Source organism: Hyperolius riggenbachi, chromosome 5 (genome assembly GCF_040937935.1).
Source record: "Hyperolius riggenbachi isolate aHypRig1 chromosome 5, aHypRig1.pri, whole genome shotgun sequence".
NCBI classification, from domain to species: domain Eukaryota; kingdom Metazoa; phylum Chordata; class Amphibia; order Anura; family Hyperoliidae; genus Hyperolius; species Hyperolius riggenbachi.
In genome coordinates, this window is record NC_090650.1 from 99,572,492 (window position 1) to 99,586,683 (window position 14,192).

At 46.1% G+C, this 14,192-nt stretch overlaps 1 protein-coding gene across 1 annotated transcript in view; it reads right to left on the minus strand.

The window, feature by feature from the left end:
- Positions 1–14,192, minus strand: part of SKAP2 (src kinase associated phosphoprotein 2) — a 365,363-nt gene that overhangs the window by 46,677 nt on the left and 304,494 nt on the right. The window lies entirely within an intron of this gene.

The following is a 14,192-nucleotide window of genomic DNA, read 5'->3' on the forward strand; positions in this document are numbered from 1 at the left end:
TTGTAGGGACCCTTAGGGGGAACATGACTGGTGAGTTTCGGGCCCCTAGGCCGAAGAGGTCATAGCCTAGGGTCACAAAAACCTGTTTATTGGGGCTATTTCAATGGTAGTGATGGTGACGTACATAAATCGCAGCAATGGCCGTTAGCAAAGTCTGAATCTCACGAAATGTCTCATGCAGGTAGAAGACATATTGTTAGACTTGGATTCCAAAGATGGGGTCCCTACATCTCTGCAAACCAGAGTTACAGGGGTCCAAAATTGGTAAAATCCCCCATAGGATTTCATTGGCTCCCTATTTCACTTTCCAAAATCTCACATCTTTTCAAAGGGCAATGGCTCAGCAGTACCAAATTTTCTAGCATTGTAGGGACCCTTAGGGGGAACATGACTGGTGAGTTTCGGGCCCCTAGGCCGAAGAGGTCATAGCCTAGGGTCACAAAAACCTGTTTATTGGGGCTATTTCAATGGTAGTGATGGTGACGTACATAAATCGCAGCAATGGCCGTTAGCAAAGTCTGAATCTCACGAAATGTCTCATGCAGGTAGAAGACATATTGTTAGACTTGGATTCCAAAGATGGGGTCCCTACATCTCTGCAAACCAGAGTTACAGGGGTCCAAAATTGGTAAAATCCCCCATAGGATTTCATTGGCTCCCTATTTCACTTTCCAAAATCTCACATCTTTTCAAAGGGCAATGGCTCAGCAGTACCAAATTTTCTAGCATTGTAGGGACCCTTAGGGGGAACATGACTGGTGAGTTTCGGGCCCCTAGGCCGAAGAGGTCATAGCCTAGGGTCACAAAAACCTGTTTATTGGGGCTATTTCAATGGTAGTGATGGTGACGTACATAAATCGCAGCAATGGCCGTTAGCAAAGTCTGAATCTCACGAAATGTCTCATGCAGGTAGAAGACATATTGTTAGACTTGGATTCCAAAGATGGGGTCCCTACATCTCTGCAAACCAGAGTTACAGGGGTCCAAAATTGGTAAAATCCCCCATAGGATTTCATTGGCTCCCTATTTCACTTTCCAAAATCTCACATCTTTTCAAAGGGCAATGGCTCAGCAGTACCAAATTTTCTAGCATTGTAGGGACCCTTAGGGGGAACATGACTGGTGAGTTTCGGGCCCCTAGGCCGAAGAGGTCATAGCCTAGGGTCACAAAAACCTGTTTATTGGGGCTATTTCAATGGTAGTGATGGTGACGTACATAAATCGCAGCAATGGCCGTTAGCAAAGTCTGAATCTCACGAAATGTCTCATGCAGGTAGAAGACATATTGTTAGACTTGGATTCCAAAGATGGGGTCCCTACATCTCTGCAAACCAGAGTTACAGGGGTCCAAAATTGGTAAAATCCCCCATAGGATTTCATTGGCTCCCTATTTCACTTTCCAAAATCTCACATCTTTTCAAAGGGCAATGGCTCAGCAGTACCAAATTTTCTAGCATTGTAGGGACCCTTAGGGGGAACATGACTGGTGAGTTTCGGGCCCCTAGGCCGAAGAGGTCATAGCCTAGGGTCACAAAAACCTGTTTATTGGGGCTATTTCAATGGTAGTGATGGTGACGTACATAAATCGCAGCAATGGCCGTTAGCAAAGTCTGAATCTCACGAAATGTCTCATGCAGGTAGAAGACATATTGTTAGACTTGGATTCCAAAGATGGGGTCCCTACATCTCTGCAAACCAGAGTTACAGGGGTCCAAAATTGGTAAAATCCCCCATAGGATTTCATTGGCTCCCTATTTCACTTTCCAAAATCTCACATCTTTTCAAAGGGCAATGGCTCAGCAGTACCAAATTTTCTAGCATTGTAGGGACCCTTAGGGGGAACATGACTGGTGAGTTTCGGGCCCCTAGGCCGAAGAGGTCATAGCCTAGGGTCACAAAAACCTGTTTATTGGGGCTATTTCAATGGTGATTTTTATTGTAAAAAATATATACAAATTTACAGTACAATAAATAATATAAATGAAAATGAAAATATAGTGACCAAAAATGACCACACAAATCAAAGAAATCACATACATCTGCATAAACATAAACCTTTTACACAAAAATATGTACAAAACTCATAAAGTCAAAAATGACTATAATGCATTTTCGCATATTCTCTTATATACAAAGGGACTTTTACGCCCAACATAAGAAACCAACTTCTCATATCGCAAACAATTATTTCCAAAAACAACCCTATGTCCAAAAGGACATCCACAAGGAAGCATAAATCCTGAACAGGAGAACCATGCATTTGCTACATCTATACGACGCAAGACTAGACGACATAAACCACCACCCTACACCAACCCACTAGTGACCAAACACCAGACATATAACAAGATGTAGTCATGCAGCAACCCACTCACACCAGGAAGGGTAACACACACGAGACAAAAATAATCAAAACTGTAACAAGACAAAACAAAGAACCCCCAAGTAAGCTGGAGGGAAGACTTCAGTTATGTCTGCGGCCGAACATAAAAAATATTGAGAAAATAGTCAAAATCTAAGCAGGGTGAGTTAAGGAGATAGAAAGCCCACCCAGGAGAGACATGGATGAGCTAAGGAGGCCCGACATTCTGCCAAGCAAGAATCCAAGCACTCCTGCCCAACCTACGCCTCTCCGAGCACTGAATCCTGGACACCTCACCAAGAACATTGTTCACCACCACCTGGACAGGGATGGATTTTTGTCTAATAATTAACTGACACCGTGCCAACCATGTGTGCTGTCTAATGGCTAAACTGACTAAATATAAAGTGCATAAATCATAACCCTGGTAGGACCTGAATACTCCATATGCCCACTCAGCGTAACTCAGACGCTCCAGAAAAGGGATACCTAGGATCCCACCCACCTGTTTACACACCTCTATATTAAAGGGACAATGAAGTAAAAAGTGGTCCATGGATTCCTCGACACCACCACACTCCTCACGAGGACATCCACGTGTATCCACATTCAAGTACTTAACATTGCTCCTAACATAGAGCTTGCCATGGAAGGAAAGCCAAGCAATATCCCACAATTTATTTGGAATGCGTGGGGAATTAATCATCCTCAAACCCTCTTCCAATTGCACGCCTGGGCAGTCTCTTAAGTCCAGTGAGACATGAAAATGAGAATCTATCACTCGTTTCGTTAGGTCACGCCTCCCGACCGATCTGACATCCTCCACCGTCAAACCCCACTGTCTCAATTTTTTCAAACACGTGACAACATAGACCGGGAGATAGTCCTGACGAGACCCCAGACTTTTCACTGAGCCACCGCTTTCCCAACTCGTGAGCGAAGTCCCGAACCATGCCCGGAAAATGCCTACCCAACCAGGTGGGTCCTCTGCAAGCATGCTACCAAGATTGTGTTTAATAAACAGCAGAGAAAAGAAAACAATTGGATTGACCATGTCTAGGCCACCTTCCCGTCTGGTTTTGTAGGTGATGTTCCTGCGCATAATGTTTAATCTGTTTCCCCAGAGCATCTGAAAAAACAGACCACAGATCCTCGTGTACAGAGATTGGGGCAAAATTGCGACATAGCTGACGTAAAGCAATATTGGAACCAGATGACTCTTGATCAGGTCCACCTTTTCCCTGAAGGTCAAAGACCAATTCTTCCAGCGTGCTACTTTGGCGTCGACATCATCTAGCCTACACACCCAATTTTGATGGCCGTAATCGCCAGGACCAAATTCGATGCCAAGAATCTTGATTTTCTGTTGAGGCACGGGAAAGGAGCCAGGAAGCTCGAAGCTCTCACCATCATTCCCCATCCAGAAAATTTCACACTTGTCTGGATTGACTTGTGACCCTGATGCCTTTGAGTACAGCGCAATCTCCGAGACCACTACCTCCGCCTCCTCTGTCCCAGAAACTATCACCGTCACATCATCGGCATAGGCCACAACCTTTAGGGGAGGCACATCAGAAATGCCCACAGGAACTCCACTGAGCGCACTGCTCTCTAGCCTTCTTACGAAGGGGTCGATCGCGAATACGTACAGGAGGGAGCTCAGCGGACACCCCTGACGCACTCCAGAACAAACCTTGAAAGATTCGCCAACCCAGCCATTTATAAGCATGAAACTCTCCGCCTCTTTGTACAAAATGCGAAGCCAATCAACAAACCTTTCCTGTAGGCCATACACACAAAGTAGTCGCCATAAGTACTCATGGTTGACACGATCAAAAGCCTTAGACTGATCCAATGCCAGCAAGTACTTTCCCCAACCCTCAGCCCTGCATCGTTCCAGGACTTCCCGGACAGACAAAAGTGCTGAGAAAGTGCCTCTACCTGAAATCGAGCAGTGCTGGTGGTGGGAAAGCAGGGATGTCACCTGGGATAGACGCCAGAATAATATTTTTGCCAGAATCTTTCTGTCGATGTTGAGAAGGCTGATGGGACGCCAATTCTCAATCATCTCAGGATCTTTGCCTTTAGACAGGAGAATGACCGCTGACTTTCTCATGGAGGGTGGTAAGTCACCTTCAGCAAGACACTGATTAAACATATCTGCCAATTGAGGTGCCAGAAAGGTCTTGAAAGCTTTGTAAAACTCGGCTGTCAGACCATCTGGACCCGGAGACTTTTTGGGCGTGAGACTATCAATGGCTCTCACTACTTCTTCAGCGGTGATTGCTTCTGTCAGGCTTATGTCAGAAACATCTGCATTCCCCAGACCTGGAGTTGAGACTAGAAAGGTCTCCATTCCTGCCTGGTCAATCGGCTTGCTCCCAAGCAAATCAGCATAAAAATCTCTAGCGATGGATAGGATTCCGTGCCTGGATTTTTTCACAGAACCCGATCCATCTCTGAGCCCAGTAACCGTTTTAAGGGCTGCACCTTGTCTGCAGTTCTGATAGGGATCAGGCGAGTGGTATTTGCCATAATCCCTCTCTAAATACAGAGAGGTCAGACGGTCATATTGCTGTTGCTTGAGTTGGGCCCTGACCTCAGAGATCTCCCCCTGATCTCCGTTCTCCGAGACAAGGATCTCAAGCTTTCTTCTCAGTTGCTGGTAAGCAATATTTCTACCAATCTGTTTCTTCCTGGCTAGGCCCTTGAAAAGTCTGATGACACGACTTTTGACCACCTCCCACCACTCTGACCTGTTGTCAAAGCATTCCAGGATAGTGATCTGTGCCTGAAAAAATTCCTCAACAGACTGTCTCACATTCTCTTCCAACAGCAGGGACGAATTTAACTTCCAGGTACCCCTACCCCTGGAAGGAGCACAGGACGCACCCAGATCCACCGACAGAATACAGTGATCCGAGAATTCCACTGCCTGGACCCTAGGGGCTGAAGCAGTGCAATTCTCTGTAACAAAAAATCTATCTATTCTACTCTGCCTTCCTGGCCGCTGAAAAGTGAACCCAGTGAGGCCTGGTGAATGCTGAACATGAACATCCACCAGACCCGCCTCTTTAACTATCTTATTTAAGAAAATGCTATCAGGACGCAACCGAGTGTTGGTACCTTCCCTGTCCATTACCCTGACAATGGTGTTAAAATCACCACCAAACACAATCGGTTGCGTCGTAAAAAGGAACGGCCTGATCGCTGTGAAAAGACGTCTCCTCTCCCAATAAGTCTGTGGTGCATACACATTAATTAACCTGAGGTTCTGTCCTCTCACAACAACGTCTAGTACCAGACATCTCCCCATCTCTACCTCAATTACTCGCCGGCAAGTTACCATTTCAGTTCTGAAAAGCACTGCCACACCACTGTAAGGCTCGGCCGCAAGAGACCAATAGCTCGGACCGGATCTCCAGTCCCTCCTGGCTAGATGGATATCAGCCAAGGAGGTGAGCCTAGTCTCCTGCAAAAACAAAATGTCAGCATCAAAACTACTGAGAAAAAATAAGGCCAAGTTACGAGCTCTTACTGATTTAATACTGGCGACGTTAATGGTCGCCAGTTTAAGTGGTGGGGAAACAGCCATTTGAGTAATTGAAATAGCGTCACTCCAACTTACTTCACACAGTACAAAAAGGAAAAAAAAAACAATCCACGTAGACAACATTTAGGATGTATTCTCCTGCCCAAACTCCTCTGCCTCCATACTTTCCTCAGAAAGTGAGTTTCCCTGCTCACTACTTAAGGCACCAAACCTATTTGCCAGTTGATGAATGAGCCTTTTGGTTGCCACCTCACTTTTCTTTTGCACACGCCTATCTTTTAGTGTTTTGGGCCTCCGCTTTTTTACATTCTGAAGTCTCTCCTCCAGATACTTTAAGTCATCTGGATGAAGAGACTCCAGATCCAGCTGTATTCTTTCTTCCCTTCCTACAGAAAGGGAAGCTGCCGTTTTTCCTGATCCAGAGGGTTGGGCAGGGGAGTGTGTAGAAATTGGGAATACATCGGGAGGAAGGGGGGGAGGTGGATCTGGGATGGGGAGTGAAACAGGAGGGGGGGACAAGGATGGGAGAAGGATTGGGGAAGGATTGGGATTGGGTTGGGAAACCCTCGGAGATGACTGAGTTTCGACCTCTAAACCCCCTTTAGCTGCGACTTGAGATTTTTCTCTTCTCGGAACCTTTTTCTGGATCCTATCTGGCGGGGGACTATCTCTTGAATTTTTCAGAGATCGGGGCTTAGACTGCTCTTGGAAAGTACCCGCTCCCTCAGACTCATTCACAGTGCGGCGTTTTCCCCTGACTCTCTTCACTACTTGCCATGCAGTTTCAGGGGCCCCACCAGATGGTATGCTGTCAGAGGAAGGGACTGTTACAGAATCTTTACATGACACAGACACAGGGTTTGATATACCGGGAATAGGTACTGGCGGAGCAGACTGGGAATTGGACTGTGAGGAAAGGGGCTGAGGGGATAACACAAGAGGTAGGTTGGAAACATATGACTGTATCCCCTCCTCCTCCATTTTTGACAGTAGGGCCTCCTTTACTGAGTCAGGCAGATTTGACCAGGAATTTGGACACACGCTACAAGGGTGCCCAAAACTATGGCATAGGTTACATTTGATAGTATTACAATCTTTTGCGTCGTGTCCAAATTCCTGGCACAAACCACAACGAGGCTGCTTGCAGCCATAACTGTAGTGTCCCCTCCCTCCACAACGGTTACAGATCCTGGGCTGACCTGGATAAAAAACGGTAATCTTATCTCTGCCCAACAGGGCCGTACGAGGAACGTGCAAGTAAGTACCGTTCTTATATTTCATTTTAATGGAGACCTCGTAACCTCCCCACCAGATATCCAGGTCATCCAGGACCCTCTGAGGAGAGGACACTACATCAACATAGTGAGAGAGCCAGAGGACAATATCCTGCACTGGAATGGACTCGTTTGTCACCATGACGTTAGCCTTCCTCACCAGGGGCTGACCAGATATATATGAGGCCACAAAGTGCTTCCATTCTGATCTCCTTTTCTCCTTTTCTTCCATAAAAAATTCTTGGCCCCCTGATGTAAGAAAACTAACGTCATAGTACTCGGGGGGGTCACCAGGAGCAATGATGGCATATATGTCCTGGGCTTTCACACCCGTGCCCAAGAGGAGACGGGCGAAATCCTGTTTGTTGGGAATACGTGATTCCCCCGTCCATTTCAGCCTAACCACATTTCTCCTCCCCCCAGACACGGGTGCGTCATCCCCCTGTTCCAAGGGAGCGGGCACTCTCTTCCCACCAAGTCGCCCCCCACCCATTTGACCCATGGCCTGAGCATATGATGGAGTTTTGGGCATTTGGGCTTTAGGCTCAGCTACCGGTTCACCACCTCTGACAATGGAAACTAAACCGGGCATGGAAGATGAGGTGGACATAGTTCGGATAGACGGGTGACATTCACCCCTGCTGCTAATAACTTCCATAAACATCTCCTTACCCTCTTTATTATAACAGAATATGACCTCATTCCTTATTAGGAACGAGAAATCTCCTGCTTCAAAACTGGCTTGTTTGCCTAGGTTAGTATCACCTGCTCCAACAGATGCAATTTTGCTTAAATTTGCATTTCCATGAATGGGCAAAAATTCTAACAATTTACAGGTTTCTGTTTCTAGCACATACATCAAATCTGGTTCAACAATGTAACGTTTGTTACCTGCAATAAAATCACCAATAATCTTTATACTCATCGTTTCTGGTTCAAACACTGTACCTTTAACATTACTATTACTATTTTCTCGTGCTACTGCTTCTGCCACAGAACGATTAGAAGCACTTGGGCATCCACTCGATTCTATAGGATTATTTATATCAGGCACAACCACCGAGATATCCTCTACCACATGATGTACATTTGTTACAGAAATGTCAACCTGATCTTTATCCACCACTTCAACCTTACTTCCTATCAGCACTTCACCAAAAATAGTATCAACCTTTTTCACCGTTATATCACTTGCAGATCCATTTGCTATTGCCATATCATTACATTTATCTTCTACCAGGGATCCACTGGCCCCTGTTGTCATAATACCAGATTCATCTGTCATAGAAACAATGCAATCATCTTTCTTATTATGAGTCTGTACATTTTTGTTAGCAGTATCTGTACTTGGTACTAAAGGTGTAGCAATAACTGAATCCAAGCCACCGCTACTCACCTCCATTACAGCCATATGACTAGCCTCCTTATCATTATTTATATCAGTGGACTGTCTTTCACTGCTGTTGTTTGCTGCAGTGTCTATTTTACCTGCTGTTGTCTCGTTGTCACCTGGAAAGTTCCTCTTATTCCTGCCCTGCAGCAACACCGAGTCATCAGGCTGCAGCGTGACATCCCCCTTGTCTGTGGAAATTTCCTGGCCACATGGTCTCTCAGCGTCCCTCTCCACTGCCTCAGACACTGGAGGTATGTCACCTGATTCCCCGCGCTCAGCAACCACCATGTCCTGTCGGAAAGCCGCTGAAGCGCGTGGGGGAGATGCTGGAACGCACGCCGGAGTTCCGCTGACGTCACTTCCGGTGACGTCACTTCCGGTTTTCGCTCCTGTCGTTCCACCCTGGCTCAGTGCAGCGGCAAGCTGCCTCACAATACCAACAGACTTCCTTACGTAGCTGGACTTTCTCCTGCCGCCTGCATTGCTTCCCTTCTTCCTTCTTTTCCTTGCAGTAACTTTGCTTTGCATGCTTTTAGTTGTAGCCTGCGAAGCCTCAGACTCTTCCACCTCCATTTCTATTTGGTCTGTAGACACATCAGGCACATCTGTGCCTATGGAATTTTCCACACCAACACTTTCTTTTGCTGCCAGTTCGTCTGTCTTTTCAAGGTGAATTCTTTCAACTTCTCTTTGATTAACACAGTTATTTTTATCTCCCTTATCCATTTTAGCAAGGTTTTTGGTTTCACTGGAGACTTTATCAGTTCTTGTTTTTCCACCATCAATCTCCGCATGCACATCTGCTTTAACAAGCATGGTGCGAGAAATTTTTGTAATTTCAGCCAGCTCGTCACTTTTTTTGATTTCTTTATCATTCTTCTTGGTGTCTTTCTCTGTTGCCGTCACTGTCACCACCTCCTGCCCACTTCGGGTATCACTGGGTCTTCTGCCCTCAACCTTACCTGCGGGTCTTATGGATTGGGTAAGTGTAGGTTTCACAGCTACTGGTCTAATGCTTTTCACCGCATCTTCCACCACAGCATCTGCAGACATTTGGCGAAATCTCGCAGCATTTTGGCGGGTTTCTCGAAAAGGCCCACCTTTCCTCTCCAACTCCGAAACCACTCTCCATTGGTTTGCTACCTTCTTTTGCAGCTCGACTGTCACCGGGTCATCTACCAGGAATTCTGGCCTCCATTTGACTCCAAAGCGGTGGATCCTCTGCTTTAACTGTAAGCATAGCTGGTCGTACTGATCAGTGTGGAACTTAATCAGTTTATTCCAGGCTACCACATCCGCAACAACATCATGGGTTCCTCCATCACAAGTGCTCTCCCCTTCCCCTAGGTAAGATAGGTCAGGGGGGGTATGAGCCGACTGCTCCATGGCTGGAAGCAGTCGGTTAGAAGTAGGGAGGCCCCTGCAGGCCAGGCCTGAGCAGGGACCTCTAGTAGTCCAAAGTACCCAGAAAACCTCCTCTCAAGCTGGGCCAGGTATAAGCCAGCAATAGGGTCTGGAAGTCCACAGGAGCTCTGGTACGCACAACCTCTCAGTTCGGGCCCCTAGGCCGAAGAGGTCATAGCCTAGGGTCACAAAAACCTGTTTATTGGGGCTATTTCAATGGTAGTGATGGTGACGTACATAAATCGCAGCAATGGCCGTTAGCAAAGTCTGAATCTCACGAAATGTCTCATGCAGGTAGAAGACATATTGTTAGACTTGGATTCCAAAGATGGGGTCCCTACATCTCTGCAAACCAGAGTTACAGGGGTCCAAAATTGGTAAAATCCCCCATAGGATTTCATTGGCTCCCTATTTCACTTTCCAAAATCTCACATCTTTTCAAAGGGCAATGGCTCAGCAGTACCAAATTTTCTAGCATTGTAGGGACCCTTAGGGGGAACATGACTGGTGAGTTTCGGGCCCCTAGGCCGAAGAGGTCATAGCCTAGGGTCACAAAAACCTGTTTATTGGGGCTATTTCAATGGTAGTGATGGTGACGTACATAAATCGCAGCAATGGCCGTTAGCAAAGTCTGAATCTCACGAAATGTCTCATGCAGGTAGAAGACATATTGTTAGACTTGGATTCCAAAGATGGGGTCCCTACATCTCTGCAAACCAGAGTTACAGGGGTCCAAAATTGGTAAAATCCCCCATAGGATTTCATTGGCTCCCTATTTCACTTTCCAAAATCTCACATCTTTTCAAAGGGCAATGGCTCAGCAGTACCAAATTTTCTAGCATTGTAGGGACCCTTAGGGGGAACATGACTGGTGAGTTTCGGGCCCCTAGGCCGAAGAGGTCATAGCCTAGGGTCACAAAAACCTGTTTATTGGGGCTATTTCAATGGTAGTGATGGTGACGTACATAAATCGCAGCAATGGCCGTTAGCAAAGTCTGAATCTCACGAAATGTCTCATGCAGGTAGAAGACATATTGTTAGACTTGGATTCCAAAGATGGGGTCCCTACATCTCTGCAAACCAGAGTTACAGGGGTCCAAAATTGGTAAAATCCCCCATAGGATTTCATTGGCTCCCTATTTCACTTTCCAAAATCTCACATCTTTTCAAAGGGCAATGGCTCAGCAGTACCAAATTTTCTAGCATTGTAGGGACCCTTAGGGGGAACATGACTGGTGAGTTGCGGGCCCCTAGGCCGAAGAGGTCATAGCCTAGGGTCACAAAAACCTGTTTATTGGGGCTATTTCAATGGTAGTGATGGTGACGTACATAAATCGCAGCAATGGCCGTTAGCAAAGTCTGAATCTCACGAAATGTCTCATGCAGGTAGAAGACATATTGTTAGACTTGGATTCCAAAGATGGGGTCCCTACATCTCTGCAAACCAGAGTTACAGGGGTCCAAAATTGGTAAAATCCCCCATAGGATTTCATTGGCTCCCTATTTCACTTTCCAAAATCTCACATCTTTTCAAAGGGCAATGGCTCAGCAGTACCAAATTTTCTAGCATTGTAGGGACCCTTAGGGGGAACATGACTGGTGAGTTTCGGGCCCCTAGGCCGAAGAGGTCATAGCCTAGGGTCACAAAAACCTGTTTATTGGGGCTATTTCAATGGTAGTGATGGTGACGTACATAAATCGCAGCAATGGCCGTTAGCAAAGTCTGAATCTCACGAAATGTCTCATGCAGGTAGAAGACATATTGTTAGACTTGGATTCCAAAGATGGGGTCCCTACATCTCTGCAAACCAGAGTTACAGGGGTCCAAAATTGGTAAAATCCCCCATAGGATTTCATTGGCTCCCTATTTCACTTTCCAAAATCTCACATCTTTTCAAAGGGCAATGGCTCAGCAGTACCAAATTTTCTAGCATTGTAGGGACCCTTAGGGGGAACATGACTGGTGAGTTTCGGGCCCCTAGGCCGAAGAGGTCATAGCCTAGGGTCACAAAAACCTGTTTATTGGGGCTATTTCAATGGTAGTGATGGTGACGTACATAAATCGCAGCAATGGCCGTTAGCAAAGTCTGAATCTCACGAAATGTCTCATGCAGGTAGAAGACATATTGTTAGACTTGGATTCCAAAGATGGGGTCCCTACATCTCTGCAAACCAGAGTTACAGGGGTCCAAAATTGGTAAAAATCCCCCATAGGATTTCATTGGCTCCCTATTTCACTTTCCAAAATCTCACATCTTTTCAAAGGGCAATGGCTCAGCAGTACCAAATTTTCTAGCATTGTAGGGACCCTTAGGGGGAACATGACTGGTGAGTTTCGGGCCCCTAGGCCGAAGAGGTCATAGCCTAGGGTCACAAAAACCTGTTTATTTGGGCTATTTCAATGGTAGTGATGGTGGCGTACATAAATCTCAGCCATGGCCGTTAGCAACGTCTGAATCTCACGAAATGTCTCATGCAGGTAGAAGACATATTGTTAGACTTAGATTCCAAAGATGGGGTCCCTACATCTCTGCAAACCAGAGTTACAGGGGTCCAAAATTGGTAAAATCCCCCATAGGCTTTCATTGGGCCTCCTATTTACCGTTCCAAAATCTCACACCATTTCAAAGGGCAATGGCTCAGCAGTGGCAAAACTCACCTGTCATGATCCCCCTAAGGGTCCCTACAATGCTAGAAAATTTGGTACTGCTGAGCCATTGCCCTTTGAAAAGATGTGAGATTTTGGAAAGTGAAATAGGGAGCCAATGAAATCCTATGGGGGATTTTACCAATTTTGGACCCCTGTAACTCTGGTTTGCAGAGATGTAGGGACCCCATCTTTGGAATCCAAGTCTAACAATATGTCTTCTACCTGCATGAGACATTTCGTGAGATTCAGACTTTGCTAACGGCCATTGCTGCGATTTATGTACGTCACCATCACTACCATTGAAATAGCCCCAATAAACAGGTTTTTGTGACCCTAGGCTATGACCTCTTCGGCCTAGGGGCCCGAAACTCACCAGTCATGTTCCCCCTAAGGGTCCCTACAATGCTAGAAAATTTGGTACTGCTGAGCCATTGCCCTTTGAAAAGATGTGAGATTTTGGAAAGTGAAATAGGGAGCCAATGAAATCCTATGGGGGATTTTACCAATTTTGGACCCCTGTAACTCTGGTTTGCAGAGATGTAGGGACCCCATCTTTGGAATCCAAGTCTAACAATATGTCTTCTACCTGCATGAGACATTTCGTGAGATTCAGACTTTGCTAACGGCCATTGCTGCGATTTATGTACGTCACCATCACTACCATTGAAATAGCCCCAATAAACAGGTTTTTGTGACCCTAGGCTATGACCTCTTCGGCCTAGGGGCCCGAAACTCACCAGTCATGTTCCCCCTAAGGGTCCCTACAATGCTAGAAAATTTGGTACTGCTGAGCCATTGCCCTTTGAAAAGATGTGAGATTTTGGAAAGTGAAATAGGGAGCCAATGAAATCCTATGGGGGATTTTACCAATTTTGGACCCCTGTAACTCTGGTTTGCAGAGATGTAGGGACCCCATCTTTGGAATCCAAGTCTAACAATATGTCTTCTACCTGCATGAGACATTTCGTGAGATTCAGACTTTGCTAACGGCCATTGCTGCGATTTATGTACGTCACCATCACTACCATTGAAATAGCCCCAATAAACAGGTTTTTGTGACCCTAGGCTATGACCTCTTTGGCCTAGGGGCCCGAAACTCACCAGTCATGTTCCCCCTAAGGGTCCCTACAATGCTAGAAAATTTGCCACTGCTGAGTAATTGCCCTTTGAAAAGATGTGAGATTTTGGAACTGTAAATAGGAGGCCCAATGAAAGCCTATGGGGGATTTTACCAAATTTGGAGCCCTGTAACTCTGGTTTGCAGAGATGTAGGGAACCCATCTTTGGAGCCCAAGTCTAACAATATGTCTTCTACCTGCATGAGACATTTCATGAGATTCAGACGTTGCTAACGGCCATTGCTGCGATTTATGTACGTCAGACTCGCCACCATTGAAATTGCCCAATAAACAGGTTTTGTGACCCTAGGCTATGACCTCTTCGGCCTAGGACTGCATTGAACGCGACCCACGCATTGTGCGCATTCTGGACAACACCAATTACTGGGTTTATACCCTTCTGGATCCACGGTACAAACACAATGTTCCAAAACTGCT